Genomic DNA, 6000 nt, shown 5'->3' on the forward strand with positions numbered 1-6000 from the left:
CTGACACGTAATGTATGTGAAACCGACAACCTCTTTCTCTATTCTCTTAAAAAAATTTTTTTCTGTTTTTTTGAAGCCACAACCAAGTGAAACCACTTACTAATTGTTACCTACTTTCGTTCCCCATCTCTTAGGACCCGTTTGATAATGTTTCAAGAAACGCATTTTTGCCGTTTCTGTTTTCAGAAATAGTAGAAACGGAGCAAAAAGCGTTTAATAAAATTGTTTCGTTTCACTTATTTTTAGAAATAGAAATATAAATTTTTACTTATTTATGGTTCAAGAAACGACCTAGACTTGTTTCGTTGTTTCTGGAAACGACTTGTGACAATTCTTTCACTGGTTATCATCAACTTTTAAAAACATGACTTATCAAACACCTTCAATTCTATTTCTATTTCTAAAAACTGAAATTTATGTTTTTACCGTTTTTAACGTTATCAAACGACCCTTAGTCTTCTATGTCATTCTCCTTTTGGGAACCTACTTTGCTCCCCTGTCCCTGCCATTCTCTTCCGTGTAACTCCAACCCTGTCCAGCACTCCAGCTCCAGCCTACCCCCCTTTCCTCCCTCCCCTGTAGCCGCCCCTTCCTGCAATCCCACTCCCGTCCAGCCCTGCAATCCCGCCTCCTTCTATGCCGAAAGGATGATGAAGTACATTTTTTTCCCCAAATAGAGCAAAATGGTGTGAAAAAGAATAGCTAAAAATTCTACAGCTTTACAGCCTCATCATTACCAAATAACAGATCTAAAGTCCAAGCATTCCCAAGTCTCATACAAAACGTGAGCCAGAGAAGAGAAAAGTCTGCCATAAACTTAAAATAAAGAACTCGAATTAGCTTCACCCTACCCCATTTCAAAAAATCTCCTCAGCTACAATAGCAGTAGCTTTCTAAGATCTGACAAAACAAAGAATGGAAAAAATTCCCAACCTCCCCAGCCTTCTTTGGCTATTGCTTGTTCCTGTTTTAATTCTTTCTGTCTTGGCGACTGCGTGTTTTCTTCGAGCTCCTTTTCTTTGAAATCGAAATAAATAAAATCCCTGAGATCTGGTTTTTTTTTTTTTTTGGGGGGATGCAAGGCTGGACTGGAGTGGGATTGCAGAGAAGGGGGAAGGGTGGGGACAGGGGGAGCAACCGGCCCGTCAGCTTGATCAAAGAGAAAGGCCTCTTTTAGTATTTTTAGTAAAAGAGGCAAAAAAACTCCTGCAGTCAGACTCCTCTCTTAAGCCGGGTTTTTGAGGGATAATATATGATGATGGTTGGATGTTTGATCTTCAATCTAAAGAAATATGGCAAAATAGAAATGTTTGGTGAAGAAGGCAAACATTGGATAGTTCCAAAGAATCCCAACAAAGGCGAAAAGCAACGAGTAACGGCTTTCGTGCATCTCGCTCACCACTCAATCCAAAAAGGGAGATTATACCACAAGCCTAAAAGTGCCGGTCTTTTGTTTCTCCTTTTTCCTCCTCTCCTCAGTCTAGCCAGTAAAGGCTGATCGCTGTAAGGGCTGGTTACAATTGAAAATAAACACTATTTCAGCTTAAGCTTACCTTTCAAGTTCTAGGAGAAGATGACGAGACAAGGAAGAAAGAAAAATGTACCAATTAGTGGGTCCCAAATCCCACTTAAGCTGTGAATTAAGAGAGAGAGAGAGAGAGAGAGAGAGGGAAAAAAAACCTAAAAACCGAGAGATTAAGAGGAAGAGGTTGCTGGTTTCACATTTGCTATGTTATGATACATGTCAGTTACCTAACGTTGCATGAGAGTAGTGACTCTCCTATGTCCAATAAAGGATCCGGTGTCACACCATATAACTAATGGGAGAGAGATTGCTGGCTGGTCAAGTGATTCCTGCAATAATTTGCAAGCTGATAACAGCATGGATACTAGCATCAACTATGGTCATTTCACCACCTATTGTCATAGGGTTGCAAGATCGGATAGCATTCTTTTTCTCATAATAGGAGTTCATATCCTCTGCATGTACGTACATGTAGCTTCATTTGCAAATGTTTGTCACTTTTGTTTTCATAAATATTCATCTTCACCCTTTAAATGGCAATAAGTGAAACAGATGTTGGCACTTGAAACGTATGTGCAAGGGATTTCAAGTTCTCAACTCCCATAATAGTACACAGGATCACAAATATGTAGCATGCTATATCATCCTTGTTGTAAATGTAGAATACATACATACATACATACATACATATATATATATATATAGTATGGGGAAGGGTTTTGCGTATGGTCATGTATGGTGGATAATCATACACAAAGCAGTTGGATAGGGGATGAAGGTCTATAGTGCACGTATATATATATATATATATATATATGGATCTCACCTGCCAACTAAAATCCTCTTTACTATATGGCAAAAGGTTGTGTGCACGGTCATATAGGTGCACTATAGACCTTCATCCCCTATCCAACTGTTGTGTGTATGATTATCCACCATACATGACCATATGCAAAACCCTTCCCCATATATATATATATATATATATATATACACACTAGTAAATACATATGTGCAAATGCACATGTTGTGAGAAATATTTTTTAATAGCATACATAAATGCAGGTATGGGTGTTTGCTAGGACAGGATAGAAATGATGAAAAATTAAACCAAACAATCTAAACCTAGTCCATACATTAAATAAAGCAAAAAAAAAAAAAAACTCCTATAATTTCTTCATATTTTACCAAGATAAAATAGTATCAACTCACCATAAGTTTGAATGGTTCTTTAGACATTTTAGCTGTCAGACCAAACAACACATGAGCAAGTTGTACTAATTCTTATATGTGTAAGCACATGCATAGATAATCTTTCATATGCACAAAAACGAAATTGTCAACTCCATAAATATGTTTATATCTATCAAGGAACATAACTGCAACATAGAGTTGATCTAATTGAACCACTTCTCGAATCTATTGAGCAACATTGATCTATGTCATGTGTTTTCAAATTTAGATTTTCAACAATCAAAGGATTTCAATATCCAAACTTGATTAGCTTGTTGGGAATCATCGTGAAAAATATTGGTCGAACTTTCATATGTGAAATGTATAAATTTTGGTCTAACAAAACTGTTTCATGTGGTCTAGAAAATATAAGTATTTCCTTTCCTAAAGTATGCAAATATTGTAAACAGAGAATTTCAACGAAAACTACATTTTTGGTATAAGTTTGCATGATGGAAAGAAAGGATACAGTGAGGAGATGCATAGAGTATGAGGTGAGTTTTTCCTAACCTATCAGACTAAATTTCACGACTTTATCGTTTGTTGGAGCATTGGCAGAGCACCAAACTCCAGCAGTCCCAAGAACAGTGCAACTACTGAGCGTAATTCTGGCAGGCAATCCTTTTCTCTTCACAAACTCTTGCTAGGTACTTTTGAAGTTTCCTTAGAATTAAGACTAAACAACTTGCAGAATTTTCTTCCTTCTTTATTAGATCATAATATGCTAAGGAGAAGAATTTCAGGAGATTGTGGATTGAGAGTGATTCAAGTACGGTGGTTGCTTCTATTCAAAATAGGAATATCCCATGGAAGTTTCAGCAAAAATGTCTTCATTTTCAAACTTATCTTGGTTCAATTTATTAGCAGATTAACCATTAGAAATGAGTTTGCAACCAGTTTGTTTGTTTATTCGCATGCCTAATGAAATTTGCCTTTGTTGATAAAAACTTCAATTTTGTATCAAATTCAATGAGCATTAAGCATTGAAGGGGCAAGGTCTTAACTACATAACTACATAATAGGAGTAAAATATTGAATAGGTTGTAAGACAGCCTCTATGGTCATTTCTTCTTTCCTAAATTAAACTCAGCTTGTTTTGTTTAATGAAACTCATTATTTTAGCAAGTCATTTACGGTTTAAATGGGTCGATTTTGGTGGTGTAAACAGTTTGGTTTTGACGGTGTTAATTCGGTTTGAAATCGCAAGTTAAACAGTTAAAACCAAATCGAACCAAACCATTTAATTAATCGGCATGAAAATTGAAACCAGAGGCGAATCATTTACTAAATGACACGGTTTTATTGTAAATGACTTGGTTCGATTTCAATTAATGATTTCAGTTTCATATTCACATCTTTAGGCTAGGGTTCTAAGTATTGATATTGGATCGGTCAAATCGTATTGACATTGATATCTAATCAAGGGTAAAATAAAAATTAATAATAATAATAAAAAATATATATATATCTTTTTTTTTTTTTTTTTTTTATGAAAGTTGTAAAATCGATCGATTCAGACTGATACAGATCGATCCGGATCCCAATTCCGGAGATTTAAATCACTGGTTGGCGCTAGCTCCAACTCGCAAGTTGCTGTTCCTCCAGCTCAGATACACAATTTGAATGACCCAGTTTCATTGTGTGAACAACTGGAACTACAATGACTAGTTTTTAATAAATATGACAGTGTGGACCAGTTAATACAATACTGCCGGAAGATTGGCCGGGCTGGACCAGGATTGATCACATCTGGGTAAATGACTATTTACTTTTTTTTGGGTAGAAAGTAAATGACTATTTATTGAACGAGCTGGTTTTCAATAAGGAACCATAGTTAGCTAGGACGATTTAAAACAACTTATCAACTGAACGTGCCATCAATTTCTTAGGTGAAGCCCATTTAATGACTCTTCACAGGGGACCATGTGACCTAGGCCCAACAAGGCCTAATCCAGCCCATATGTACGTTTATTATACTCTCTCTCTTCTTTTGGTCCTTATCACCTGATTTTTCCTTTTTTTTTTTTTTTTTTGGGAATCACTTGCATGGTTCACTAAAATGGATTAGATTCATCCAATTCCTTCTATTTTTCCAAGTTAGAGATTTAGAAAACATTGACAAAGCTATTGCGAGAGAGAGAGAGAGAGAGAGAGATGGGCACAATCCCTGTTTCACACATAATGCCTTGGTGTATGATTATACGTTTTCGTAATCATAGTCTTTGGAAATTTGAACCTGATCAAGTGTTTATTTATTTTTTTTTTTGCTAACAATGGGCATTCAAGCATTCGGCTTGATTAATTTGCGGGCCCATACTAATCTCACAACCGCATGGATCGGGTCATACTGGGGTCGAATGAGAACCATTCAACTTTGACTGAAAGCAGTGAAGAGCATTAAACACCCCGTGTGATATCTGAGTTTACAACTCGTACCAAGTTCGTTGCTGACCAACTGTAGTACCCCCTTGAATTTGATCGTGTGTTTAATAAAACATCGTAGCTTTAGTTTTTCTTCACCATCTCCAATGGTATTTCTACACTATGATTGGACTCAAGTAATGAATGTCATTATTAAATCTCGTTTCATTGTGAAAGGTCCAAAATACTTTCTTTGGTCCACTAAGGTGGTCAGGTTTCGCGGATAAAGAGATTCTCTCTCAACATAACCATATCCTCTCCTTACAGGGACTGTGGAGAGTTTGGTGGAAAAGTGCCCCCAATATATGGATTTGATGGATGATCAATGAGTTTAGACTTCTAGTGGTGGGGTATTTCACTAAATCTGCCCACAACCAACTGCCATATTTATTTTAGAGCTAGATATTGCTTCAATATTAATAGTTAAGGGACAATGATGAGAAAAGTGACTGACTGGGAAAATAACTGTTCTCCAACCTTTCTGGGATTATTGAGTGTATGGAGCTTATACCTAGGGGTGTCAATTCGTGGCCCGACCCGACTAAACCTATTGGGATCGACCGTTTATAGACCGGTCCAGCTCGGACCATTTATTAAACGTGTCGGGCTTGAGCCCGGCCCGTTTATAAATGGTCGGTCTCGGTTTTGCTACTTGGACCGTCGGGTGCCCGACCGAATAACGCCCGACTGAGACCGGCCTATTGTGCACCGACTTGGCCCGACCCTTTAATGATTGTAGAATACCTATTTTACCCCCCAAATTAAAGAATAAAAACTAAAAAGTAAAGACATGTTCACATTTTAAATAATGGTTATATTTG

This window comes from Macadamia integrifolia, chromosome 3 (genome assembly GCF_013358625.1).
Source record: "Macadamia integrifolia cultivar HAES 741 chromosome 3, SCU_Mint_v3, whole genome shotgun sequence".
Taxonomy (NCBI): Eukaryota; Viridiplantae; Streptophyta; class Magnoliopsida; order Proteales; family Proteaceae; genus Macadamia; species Macadamia integrifolia.